We start from the raw sequence: 14,697 nt of genomic DNA on the forward strand, positions 1-14,697 counted from the left end.
TAAGACATAATAAACAGATTTAACTTATAAGATTTTAAATGTGTAGTATTTTAATAGTTGTCATATTATTTTGTGGAATTACCTATTTAAAGGTATCAAATATTTTAAGCACTCAAAATTCCATATTTCATAAGCTTTAATTATGTTCTCGATCCTTCGATGTTATTTAAAATACCGTGTATAAAATATACCAACCGTTTACTCTATAATCTCCGTTTTCTCTGTCGTATGTCATGATAAGTCGCCTCATTACCCTAAGAAGCTTATGCATAATGAATATGTTATAAATACCGCGCATGCTTGGTAATTTAATGATCATAAGAAACGTCTGTAGCATGTTTACCCTCGATAATCTCTGGTCGGGTCAGTGGGTTGATCACGGCATCACGGGTCGCTTCGATGCCGGCTTAAGACGCTTTATGAACTCCATCGCGATTTCTCCTTTCCTGATCAATGTATCACTATCGCCTGCTACCGCCTACGTGGTTCGACTCGCACGATTAATTTAAACTGTTCAATTAAGATAAGCTGAAACAACTAACATGGCTCTCTAATATGTCTTGTATAAACGATCAGTGGATTTATGTCCTGGTGTTACATTGTAAAGTAAATATCAGCACCCTTTTTATTATAGTAAATTGGAAACGGTAAAAATCATTAATTTCGCATAAAGACTTTATCCATTATGTTGTTAACTTTTAAAAAGCGTTAACACAATTAAATATTTAACGATTATCGACGAAAGCTCTCGTGCATGCAATTTAACAACAGTGTATCGCAATTCTAACTCTATTATCAATAGAGTCGAAAGGTTACAGCCAATTTTTCTACTAACGACCAGTACAACACAAAGTGTACCTACCTACAATCACAAATGACCACCGTAAAAACCTGTCTTGTTTTCTCCGCGATTAATCCCGCTTACTCATTCAAGTAGTAGATTCTAAGTGCTATAATTTCGTATTGTTCATGGCGGCCATAATAGAAACTAGGTTTTCGGTGCACAGTGCATCCGTCTTCTGTGTCGCTTTCTTTGAATTCACTCACGCCGATTAACCTATTCGTTTTCTTTGCACTTGTTTGACCGGTGCTTCATAGTTCGTATTACATAGATTGACCGCAACGTAACAAAGTTTCATAATAGAAAATGTAAAATGAACTCGTGATGAATGTTCCAGTCTTGTGGTCGCTTGGTGCATTATCGACTGCGACATCACAATTTGTTTTTATTTTTGCAGCTGCTTTTATGTTTTGTACAATTACGTTTCTTTTCTGCCCTTTGATTATCCGAGACAGACGTAATAACGACGTTTATTTTTTATTACTTCACTCATTCTTTTCCCTCTTAAGAATGCAGTGCAGAAGAAAGTTGATAGAATATCATTTTGTAATTTTCACTGTCTTTCATATGGAATCTTTTTCAAAAATCCTCGACAGCTTATCAAAATATAATTTACAATCTTATTATCTTTCTTTCTCTTTTAAACATAAATCGTTATAAACCTCTGGTATCTACTTCAAAGATAATTATAGTGTGAAAATGTTCACCCCGAAGATATATTTCACACAGTTGATTTATTCATTATGAAAATAAAGCTCACATTAGAACTGACAGTAAACACTTTTATGTGATTGACGTTGCACGCCGCGGCACCTTAAGGCTTTCTGCAGAAGAAATTACGTGATATATTTTATAAACTATTACAGTTTCAACGTTGTGTGGAAGTTGCAACGATTTTCACTTTGAATGAAATAAAGCAATAAACGTTTATAATGGAAGCGCTTACGTGCCTCCGGCGGCGCGTTCAGTAAGCTGCACGTAGACATTTTATTTATACATTGCAATGGGAAATCAGAAATATTTCATTGTATAACAGGATGAACGTAAATGATACTCAATTTATTACATGTAATAGTCGTGGCTGTCCTACACATTTAATCTTATTTGTTAAACGTCGATACTTTAGCTATGATACTATTTTAATTTGACAGAACTAGGCATTTCCCGATAATTTGTATGGAAGAATAAATCATAATTGTATTTGAAATATTGTATTATAACGTATGTTTAATATTATGGTATGTAAGAAGCACGCATTCATGTAAAATATAACGTAGATAAATAAGAGAATAGTGCGCATTATAATTAACAGACGTCGCACACATTAGACAGGAACAACAGAGGAGCAGCCGCAGGCATCTCAATTGCTCGCTATGAAGCCAGTCGTAGTATAACACTCTTGAGTGATATTTCAAAGTGCGTTGTAAAACGTCACATACTTAAGTTGAGCGGGCATTTATTACCGCTAATGGTTTTATATTGCTCGACTCGTAAAATTGCGGATGTAGCTCGATGTCTAACCGCTTGCAAGGCGATTGATTTGTGAGCATGTGCCACTTTGATTAACCGAACGCGAATTTTGGTTTTTAATTAACTTGCCAATCAAAAACAATATTAACCTTCTGTGGATGTATTATTTTAAATGATTGCAAGTTTTTCAGTTATTTGAGTATGAAGGAGTTCAGAACAACTTTCTCTTAATTAAATTAGGCTCCAGACATTTGAGACGTGTTGTCGAATTTCTTTAAGGTAATGACACGGTCTGCTTAGCCGGTGGGATACTTGTGGCTAGAGTTCGTTTTATAACGGAAACATCAATCATCGGTAATTTGATTTCTATGCTCAATTATTGCGTCCGCGGAGGTCGGGCCAAACACAGCAACCATTACTGATTCTCGTCAATATGGAAATCTATGCCTAATAAACTCACTACACAGATATATTCATTACAATGTAAGCAATATATGATTTAAGCTCCAATAATGTAACAGTTCTCGGATATCTAATTATAGTATTCGTCAATTATATCCCAGAAGTAGGCTTTGAAAATGATTGGTTCTGATTATACCATACGAACTTGTCTATACTGAAAGAACGGAATAGAGTGATTGAATGTAACACAAAAATTGCATCATTATCACGCGAAGTAAACATTGTTAATCACATAACAATTTTGGAAGTGTGTATGTATATGCTCTATTGCGCTCGATAGTGACCCCGATGTCCAATATAGCATCTATAGATCGGAAAACGGTAACAGTTACCCGGTAGAAGCGATTCGGAGCCTCGTCACGTGACAACTGTCACGAAATCCATTGAAACAGTGATCCACGCTCGATACAGTCGTGCAGAACTGTTATGAAAAGAGCTAATTGTATTACTGTTGTGGTCCGTGCCTATTGTTTTGTGGATATGCTTGTTTGAGTCAGCGTATAGTTTTATTAAAATACTAGCGGTCCGCCCCGGCTTCGCCCGTGGTACATGTTTACGGTTTCTCTACATAAGAACCATCCTCGTACTTACTTCAAGGAATATAATAAAAAAAGAATTATCGAAATCGGTTCAGCCGTTCTCGAGTTATGCGCTTACCAACACATTTTGCGATTCATTTTTATATTAAAATATCTTATGAGAATGAAAATTTTGCTTTAAATTATAAAAAAATGTAATTTAAAGAAGTGTTTTATAAGCTTTAAATATTTTAAATCGCATTACCATTAAGTTGCTGTATTCATGCATATAATGCATACAAATCAACTTTTATGAGCGCTTAGTTCCGAGATCCTAAATCTTACATTACGTACGAGAATTCACAAATGCATGCAATAAAGATATAGCGTAATGATTGTTATGATAAATGTCATATAATAAAACACCGTGACGGACGGTAGGCGCTTCGCAGCTCGATAATCACAAGTGGCGCATGACACAGCACGCGCAACGGTCACGACCGCCGCGGGTGACGTTCCCCACACCGCACATGGTGGTGATCTTTTAGACAACGATCTTAAACACTCGTCAGATGCTAATATTCCACGTTTATTTCTCCATCCATCATCCGTGACAAACGCCGACGGGTGCATATCTTACACCTGTGTATCTCGCGACTCGTAACGATGACTGACGACGGGTCCTCTTGTTTAAATCACCATCGTATATCAGAGTGGTGGGAACGCTCCGACCGATTGTCGAGTTTGTATGTGACGTTTGTAAAGCTTTCAAGTAAAGTGGTACAGTAACGGTAGGCACTGTTCCGATTTATACACGACTATGGTTCACCTCTCCGTAAACCTCAGGTATCCAAATCAACAGAACGTAGCAAATTCGAATTCTCCAACGATTTTTCCTCTTATTTGAAAGACACGCGCCACAATTGTACCGAGGAAATCTTCAATTTATCGACCATTCCAAGAATTACGGTTATTTTTATGCTAACCTACATTAAGTTTTTGTTCACATCGATGTGGTTTATGATTTCTAGGACAATTTAAAGTCAGTCCCTGTATATTTTTACACTTAAGATTTTTTATACTTCATCGTGACTAGTATTTACAAAGCATAACTTCTAAAAAACTACAGTTTGTTAGAATTTAATTCAATACAACAATTTGTAAAGAAGTCGACAAGAAGTTTATAACGTTAATTGAGCTTTGTCAATGATTGAGTGAGCGTTTAAGTAAACATATTATGCTGGGGGATGTATCCTTGTGTTGTATTACTTCATCTTGCATGGAGTGGCGACCGCAAGGAATCCACTGCCTGCTGTAATGACAGCAACCCGTACGTGATAAATTCGATTTACAGGTTTGTTTCAATCTTCCGCAGCCACGGCGTTGCCAGCGGCAAATTGCATTGCGGCTTTACCGGTGTCCACAGAAATCAAATCCCAATGATACTTATTGGGTGCGTTGGACGACGCCTGCACGCTTACATGCTGTATTGATAGGATCAAATTCGCAACTAACTAGTATGATCATCGGTCATAGATAACGGAATATAACGCATACATCCGCTGCACATACTCAATGTTTCATTGCTACGCAGTGTAGCCACTTTGTAAATTATATTAACGGTTATCTTAATTCAATATTTAAAGAATGCACATTCATCATATCGAGTGATGAAATAAACTATGCTCACTACCTAGAGTTGCAACATAAAGTATTATTATTTGAAGATTTAAATCTTCACCGATCATTACGCAACATTCTTAGATCAGCGCAGAGTACATTTATCATTTGTAAATATTTCATTGACACAATCAATAATATCGGTATTTAAGCAACCGTTACGTTCATTTTTTAAATAACTCCAAGTATACGACGAGAAAGCTGTTTGGTGCATAAAAACATATCAGTAAAAAGTAGCATTGACATCGATTAGAAATTTATATTTTTTGATAGTCCGAGTTTATTTTGAATAGTATCATTTTGGTTTCTTCAATGCAATTCTTTGAGTCTGCACCGTTGTCCATATTTGTCCAAGAAGTACTTACTAGCCGTACTTTCTTTTGCTCCACATCTGTAGAAATTATGTAACAGGCCGTGTTGGTGGTAACTAATACGTAAGAGTGAATACCCCGTGTGTACGGTACGTTCGACCGGTCTTTTCTAACGGACCTCTAAACTCATTATCGAACAAGTAATCATCCAAAGTACCCATGAACCTCACGTTCGACACCAATGCTATATTACTTATTTAATCTTATGAATGAATCGAATGAATAGGCGCCTGTTTACTTAGTGAAACCCAATCGCAAGCGTTGTACGACCTTAATTGGTTACTTATTTAAAGTATCGACTGTAGATATGATAAGGAGGAATAAATTATACCTAATAGTAATTACATTAACGCCGATTTATGTAATTATTAATTAACTTAATATGCCTTATCACATTGTAAGAGTTGCCTCTCCACTCATATGCCTATAAAGATTTATGAAAGCGTTAGCTTTTTTAAAATTAAATAATTAAAAAAGAAGTATCAACAAGCAAATATGTAGGGGCGGGCGGCTACAAGGTTCCGTAGCTAGAAACCCCCGCCTACCGACTCGCCGCCATTGTTCTACCCGACTCCATCGCCCCCGGCTTATTGCTGGCAATTCCAATTAAAATTTGCTTTATTATCCACCTATCTATTTTCTAATGAAGGAGTTTTGTATCATAAGTCCGGTCCGAGGTACACCAGTCGTGCTTTATGAACCGATTGTTAGAAGCAACACAATGCTAATAAAACTCACGCGAAAGCTAATTATATGTATGACCATATTGAATTTCGAAAAGTAATAGATAAGCATAGGAAATAACTGATTTTTGATTTAATTATTTTACCTTAAATAGTACAAAATTATTTTATCAATTTGTCTTGACCAAACTTTTCTATTTCTTGACGAATTAAATTCAATGTCTACTTTATTAAGCAGATAGGGCAACCAATTTGTTATATCTATCTAATTCCATACATCCCCGAGTTTTCCTCTTCCTAGAATGTAACATATAGACATAAACAGCAATCATAAGTTTATTGTCCCCACCGATACTCCGTTAGGCAAGTCCTCAACGGTTTTGCACGCACCATGCAAATGCTAGCGAAGTCTCGTCGTCACATTAAGCTAATATGTAATTGATTGGTTTCCCGGTGCACTCCTGTCCCACTGATGGTGGATGCAAAAACACTAATGTCATAAACTTATAACGGGGACCTTGCGGTTCCGGCATATTCCTCAAGCTGCGGTTTTATCGACGTTTATTCTATTATTTTATCGTGAATGCCAAATGTACTCTCAGACTGTTCGATGTTACTTAATACCAAACTATACATTTTTATGTCTTCTGGGATTGACGAATGTATTAACAAAAATATGGATTAGTTTCGCTATTTATCAAATAACCGAGTTAACGACTTATTTTAAGTTATAATTTGATTGATGCCAAAACATAAAGTGGGACGATTTAATGTAATGAGATAATGACCTGTGATGTTAAACTGTTTATTGATCCACTACTGAACTAAATTAAAAGTCTATCACTCATGTCATGTATTTATCTCACGTTGTTATATACTGTCAATCATTTTGATGAAATAATTAGTTGAACAAAAAAATACCGCTTCATACAATGAATGGCTTTGTTTTTTTTTAAATATGCATCTTAATTAGAACAATGTTTTTGTTAATTTGATAAAAGATAGAGTCATAAAACGACGAATGATAGTGGGGAACTAGATGATCTATTTTACTTGATAGTTTTGATTTAAAATATTTTAATTTAAATCAATAGTTTACATTGTAATGTATTTTCAAGGTAAATTAAGAGCAACAACAATTTCATGGAATAGAAATAGTTAATAACACTAGTTTTCATCTTCTATTTGGGTTTCACAAATCAAGTATCAAGTTGCAAGCGTATAAAGTCAAAATACATTAATTATATCGTCGCGTCATCTCGCGCCTCCCGTTATCGGCAATTGATCAAACGTTTGCTTCATTTGAGAGCATCATATCGCGATTCATCGTGATGTACAACTATCGACCGAACAAACTAGGTAACTGATTTTTTCCGGCGCCATTTCATTCGCCTACAATTTATTTTATTGACATGATATGTGTTGATTGTTTTAAAGACCCACTGACCCATATTTTTTTGAATTAATATTTAAAGATGCAAGTAAACCGCTCTATCACGACTCACGAGGTGAGTGTGAAAATTAAAGCTCGGTTTACCGGAACAAACTCGCGGTAATTTATGTGGAGCAATGTATTGCGGCCACACGATGAGACGCGAAACGATGCCGGCGAATCCCGTTGTGACGGACGCTATTACCGCCTACAATTCCGCGCACGCGTAGAAAAACCGACATCTACAGAGATGTCGCGGGATGATAACATTGGATGGACATTTGACAACACTGCGCCTGCTCGCTAGCCAACCATATCTTTATTTCGAATCGCACTCTTCCTGCGAATACCCAATTACACTCACAAAGAATGTCGCCGACACAAAGTCAAATTCGAATGCGCTTCATCTTTGCATGCGATAGAGCGAGGCGCAACTTTTCAAATGTCTTCACTATCGTAAAACACTCTGCTGTATAAACACGACGACCATTATATACTCGGAGACTGGACGGTACGTGCATTTTTAATGTCGCATTATGTCTACCAGTATAGCAAAACACGTTTAATGCTAGATATGTGATAACAATTCTGCGTTTGTCTACCGACACACATTTCTCTTCTGGCCGTTAGACAATTTACACACTTGACATGTTTTAACTCTTAAGGATCTTTTATTTTTAATTGGTTGGTACCCACGGGAAAGGTAATTTCTAAGTAATTGAAAATAAATAACGGCCTAGCAGTATTATTTGCATCACTATTCTACATGTTTTATATGCGCATAAAAGTTCAATTAACTATAAAACTAAATAACTATACATAAAATTACGCTGATAGGACACTTTATTTACATTAATTCAACACTATTTCAGCACCTTTGTAAAAGCTTTAAAAGCTTATAGTTAACTGAATATAATCGTATAACAATTTATTACTATTATCATCAAGGAATTTATCTTAGCGATGCCGCGATCTCGGGCAAACGGCAACATAACGATTGGTCACTGAGCAAATCTCTACGACTGCGTTTCCGCCACGTTGATTAGTTGCAGAATCATAGATGATCATAATGACTGTACATTCATTTCTTACTATGTCTAAGCTCAATGAAGCTTATTTAGAAAAGCAAAGTTAATACTCATCCCGATGCTGAACTATAGCAAAGAGGATAATACCGACCTGCACTATAATGGGCAAATGAGATAAGGCATACCTGACCGAACGCGCTCGCTACTATAATGAGAGGGTTAAAGGTAAGATAGTATCGGCCAGCGAATCTCAGAGGAGTCGCTTCCCATTGTCAATTAAAAGCCCTTGGCGCAGATTGCGACCGATCGCCTTTTGCCTGTACTATACGAGTATTGTTCCCTGATACCTCCCGGTGCCCGAGGGTGGTTAATGTGCAACGTTTCCTGTATAGCCGGTCCGCATTAAACGAGCCCTCATTGTTGGCGGTCGCTAAATTAACATAAAATCTATTTAGATTTGAATCATAACTCGATCATTGGAGTGCAATCCGGAAACAATAATATACTGACTGATTGAATCTCCATCGGCAATCTAAATCACTCCTGGTTGAGATTACGTCCCTATACATCTGTGCAATAGGCATTGCCTTATTGTTGTCTATTTTAGATTCATTGGTGTCTGTCTACCGCATCGATTTGGTTCTTTCCGCATTTGCGCCCACTTTGCCGTGAATTGCTAAGAATCTGATTACAAAATTTATTACATCTGTTTGTCGATTACTATTCTTGGCTAGACTATAAATAAGGTGTATAATTTAAATTTATGGTTACTTAAACAATTTTTAATGCTATCTAACATTTCCTATTTAACTACAACTACTAACTCAAAACAAGAATGCTTTTGTGTGCTTTTCTCTCTCTTTTTACACTCAATAAACATTTATTACTTGTCTTCTATTAACATCAATTAGCATTAAACAGTATAAAACGTGAGATTTTACTAAACAATCATGTTAAATTATTTATGAGACCGATCTATTTGTAATAGAAATTTAGATCAACAGCTGTTCCGTCGATTTAATCCCGTAATTTGTGTATTTTTTTTAAGTTGAAAGTACCTAGTTTTAATAAAATATTTATTTACCCCTTGAGAACTTCGACACACATGTCAAGCTGTCTCATTATAAATAAAAATTCTTTACGACCATTGTTCTGTATTCTCGTGCATTTTAAAGAATATTCGTTGTTTCAAATGGAAAGATTTTTCTTTCAATTACAGATATCGCGTGCTACTTTTATCTCAAGAGCCATCGTTTATCTTTCGCATACATTGTTTCACGTGTCCACGTCAAGAGACGTTTAAAATGTGCCAAGAAAAAATGTTTTATTTACCCCACTAAGTAATATCGATACCATCTCACTGACAGTTCAATAGGATTATCTTTACTTTTAAAAGATTTTACATTGCACGTATGCTTAAAGTTAAAAAATTTAATGGTAGAAAAAAAGTCCGCGTCTGTGCTAATTAATATTAATAAGCCGTGATTATAGGCGTGTAGTAGCGTACGTCTCTCGTATGTGGGTCAGGTTCGGTAAAACGGTAAAAGTAACAGGATGACATAAACTGGTTTCGTAATTTGGGTGCAACAATCGGGACGAACTTGTGTTATGGGAACCTGTACAAGTATTCCAGTAAGACGGTTCTGGGAAGCGCGAGTTATGTCGAAACCTTTGGAAATTCGCACGTGCGAATTTGTATGCTAAAATGTTTCGACGATAGTTGTGTTAGCGTATGCTTGTGATGTTTTCTTCGTTTAATTGAATTTACCGTTCTAGTTCGGTTTTTTAACTTTAGCGTATACTTGGAAAATTGTATTAATAAAAATTTTCCGTATTTACATAAAACAGAGACTAACTCCGATTTAAAGTTATGATATTTGTATTTTGCCGTATGCAGTCTTTCAAACACTCAAACTTCAACATAATTTATGTATCTCTATCTTTACTAATTGCCGTGTATATTTCTACGGTACACGTAATTACTCTGCATCATTAACAGTCATTACATCGTATCAAATAAGATCTACCATGTCTATTTGTTATATCCAAGACGGCAATTACACTTAAAACACACAAGCCGTACGAAATATATAACTGTATCTCAATCCGTTTTTCACTTCGTTGACTTAATGGCCCTCATTTTATGAATCATTTCGACATAATTTGACACCACTATAATATGATAACATTATTCAATTTTTTACCGTATGATGAGCGATGACTCTACTTAGCTGCTAACATCGTAGGCAGTGCTTTATCCTCCTAGGCGATTTATATTATTGTTACATTTATTTTAAGTATTCAATAACTTATACTAGAACCATAGGCCATTCAGACGCAACATGTTATTTTCCGAACATTTGCTTTAAGTGCTTCCTCAACGGCTAATAAGGCATAATGACGTGTTATTTCTGAAGATTCACGAATTCCGATCGTCAAGAGTAAGGTGCGCGGGGTTACTGACCTGAGAACACTTCAACTGCTACCCGTAACTGCCGCCCGTCCTGTTGAACAAAGAAATATCTATTGTTAATTAAACACTTCGCACATGGTCATGCTAAAGATACATTATGGCCTCTTATTTCATACAAAGTGTTACAATGTTCACTCAACACGAGTGTGTAAAAAAAGAGATTTCAAGTAAGTTTTTTATGGGTTAAATTAAATAGGTAGATTCCATAAGTCATACAGATATTAAGATTACATGTGACTAGTGATCAAACAAATATACAAAGCAATTGCTATCTAAAGGTTAACTGTTTAACGGGTCTGACCATGTTTACGACATCTCGATGATTGTTATGGCGGATAAACACGACTCAGTATTATGTAAGTCGTTGAAATGTAACAGATATTCGCTAGAACGTACGAATGCCATTACATGTAATAGTATTCGGAATTGGAGAGTACAATTCAGTTAACAAGTTCTAGGTAAATTGCTGTGTTTGAATGAATGAGGTGATTTTGCAATAGTTTATCTCATGTATCACGAAATTTTCTTCATATTCAACAAAAAATATAAATAAATGAATGACAATAAGACTTTTACAATGTGTTTCATTACATAAGTCTTAAATAAGGTATGTTACGAAAAATACGTAAGGTCCCTTCTTAAAAGTAATTCTGTAAACAGTTATTGTATAATTAAGCTGTGTTTTAAGGCTGCAGTCTAGCAAAATTGCGTTTTCAACAAGTTATTTGACAATTTTTTCCCGGCTAATGAAATGATAAACTGAATTTTTTTTTCTTGTTTATCAATTAGTGTTATATACGCAATGCGCGTGAATTTTTTCACATTTGTAAAGTTACTTTATGTTACCTTAATCAGGCCTTCAAGATAAGTCTCTTTCCCCCAAAGACATTTCGAGCTAAGTTTGTGCACTCACTACGTTGCAACCGATTACAATTTACACAATCTGATCAGCACATTATTATCCTTATATAGTCGTTATTAAAAACTGCTGAATACAATTGCCGAAAAACTTATGATTTTCTTAATTAGAACGTTATAAATTCATTAAATTTCCCATTTTTTGCCTTACAAAATCTATTGATAAATACTGCTAAAACTTATTTTTTCCATTAATTTATTCGAGTTGGTTGAAGAGCAATGAGTATTAATCCTTTAAAAATTTTTTTTTTTGAATTTTGATAATTCTTTAAATATTAAAAAAATATTTAAAATAATTAGGAAAAATCCTAGCGAATTTCTTTAGTCGCGCTCCTTGGGCCGGAGCGTTCTGACGTGTGCTCTACGCTCGATTTTCCTTCATACCGAAGTGAAAGTTGCTCTACTTCATTAAATTTAAAATTTTTTTGCTAATTGATTATTGCACGCCTCATAAGCGAAGCGTTGAGGTGGGTACTACTGTCACTTCGCGCAAAACATCTGATTTTTCAAACTTAAAATGTCTTTATGTATCATACATTGCACTTGTAAGATAATACATACACACACATATTAAGAAAAAACACTATTTTTAACGTTCATGATATTTTTGATGTAATTTTTGTTATTTAAACTAGTTAAAAAACAGTTTAAAAAAGTTCTGTCTTGGACGTCCGTGTGTCTGTATGTGCGGATCCTTTTTCTTGTTAACACGATAGCGACCGAAATACTTTACTAATCGTCAATCGAGTCTTTTTTTTTCTCTTACGCTTGAGTATGCTCAGGAATAGAACCCTTTCATTTTTCAGGGTCTGATTCGATGTGGTTTAATTGTTATTAAATAAACAAAAATAATAATTAATAAATATTTATTAAAAAAAATTATGAGGCGTGCACTTTTGGATTTTCCAAATTATTTTTATCTTAGTTTTGTGCAAATATTCGTATTTTTAAACATTTGATTTCGATATGGAAAATAAACGAAAAAAATACGCGTGTAACTACATACTAGAAAAAAAATTATCTTCGAACATAAAGTTAATGAAACCAAATAGATTGCAAAGGTAACAATTTTTTGGCAACAATTTCTTTATTTTACGGGGTGTCAGTAAAGGGATGTATATTTCTTTAAAACTAAAGTAAGCTCATAAATTTTCTTATAATATAATTTTTTTGAAGTTCCAAAAATGTTTATTTTTCGTTTGAGAAATACGAAATATAATATAAACTTGTATTGAGAACTTGAACTTCCCAAGTTCATGCGAGGAAATCCCCATACTGGGAAAATGATTTGTTTACTCCAAAATTGATCCGAGGTTTTTAAATTTTTTCTTCTAGTCATTTTCAACGTAGCGGCATGTTGTTTGATTATTAATTTTGTAACTTAAATACAGGATGTTGGTTTTATATTCTGATCTTACAGACGCGCTGACAAATTTAGTCCGCCATTTCTAGTTTAGTCTACCAACTCTAAGTACCAATATTAAAACGAATGGATTATCATCACATCATCAAAACTCAGATGTAATGGAAGATCACAATAACATAGAAAATTCAGTGGGTGTTGAGAACTAAACAAACAGAAGTTACAGAGACGCGAAGAATAAAAAAAGAGGACGAAAACGATAATTCGTTGATGCTTTCCCTTTTCGACGTATTGTTAGGGTACCTACATCACCAATCTGCAAAAAACAAAACTGATGATTCCCAATTTCTGATTAAAAATGAAAAACAAATAATCGACAACAGTGGTGAAAATTTGCTGATCACAATGAAACATCCTTCAGTAGTAGCAGATTTACTCATTTAAAATGTATCGGTGAACAGCGTAAAGGAGAGGAGGACAGGAAAACATTATGAATGTGGATGGTGGATTGTATACAGGGTGTAATCGATAAGTATGTGCAGGCGATTATGACGTTTTTATTGCAGGTATCAAAAAACTTAAAACTGATATCGAAATTACTTTACCTAATGAGCAAAATGACAATAATAACTTTTTAAAAGTATAACGAGAAATATCTAAAAAATTTACTTTATACACTCCCATATCAAAAAGGGAAAATGGGACTAGTAGAAGTTAAATGTCTAATTCCGGCAAAAGACATGAATGCGGAAGATGCGGTTAAAAAAAATTTAATATTTGAAATACAATGCAAAAAATAACACTTTTGTCATAGATAAGAATCATGACTATTTTTTCCAAATTCAGGGACAACTAAACGTTGCAGAAGCAGAAGTCTGCTCATTTGCTGTTTGGACTGGAGTGAATCATTCGTTAAAAATAGAATATATAAAAAAGTATGTAACGTTTAGGCAAAATAAAATGATGGACCATTATCAAGATTTTACATAAATTGCCTACTGTCAGAATTGATTGATTCGAGACTTCAGCATTCGATGCCCATCAAGGACCCATCCTATATCATTCAAGCGATTGAAAAAAAAGAGATAAATCCAGTGCAACCGATAAAGCATCAGAATGCTAGCAAAAGATTTATTAGGTTTATCAATATAAATCTATATATTATACATAATATAATAAATCTGTAGAAGACGCGAAGACTGACATCCGCGCGGACGGAGTCGCGGGCGGAAGCTAGTCAGAAATAAATATCTTTTGTTTTCATTTGCGTATTTTTCTATTTTATAATTTTTTAACACAAACATTACATTTTTTTTATTATATACAAAATTTGTTTATCCGCTTTATTAGTTAAACTGAACAACTTTCACTAAGAAACTTAGGTCGAAAAAAATGTATAGAGTTATGCATTTTGTATGGAAATCAGTTATATAAACATGAAGTTGAAGATATCAATAG

The 14,697-nt window shown here is 34.6% G+C and overlaps 2 protein-coding genes across 3 annotated transcripts in view; one reads left to right on the forward strand and one right to left on the reverse strand.

The window, feature by feature from the left end:
- Nucleotides 1-14,697, forward strand: part of Atg16 (Autophagy-related 16) — a 130,511-nt gene that overhangs the window by 26,074 nt on the left and 89,740 nt on the right. The gene's annotated exons all lie outside the window — the stretch shown is intronic.
- Nucleotides 1-14,697, reverse strand: part of neo (ZP and PAN domain-containing protein neyo) — a 42,238-nt gene that overhangs the window by 9,409 nt on the left and 18,132 nt on the right. The window contains exon 2 of the mRNA XM_090101928.1: nucleotides 10,950-10,989. The gene's annotated coding sequence lies outside the window, so the exon portion shown is untranslated. The remainder of the gene's footprint in view (nucleotides 1-10,949; nucleotides 10,990-14,697) is intronic.

This window comes from Colias eurytheme, chromosome 5 (assembly GCF_061535395.1).
Source record: "Colias eurytheme isolate Ceu_HAF_F1 chromosome 5, ilColEury1 Martin Lab GWU primary, whole genome shotgun sequence".
NCBI classification, from domain to species: Eukaryota; Metazoa; Arthropoda; class Insecta; order Lepidoptera; family Pieridae; genus Colias; species Colias eurytheme.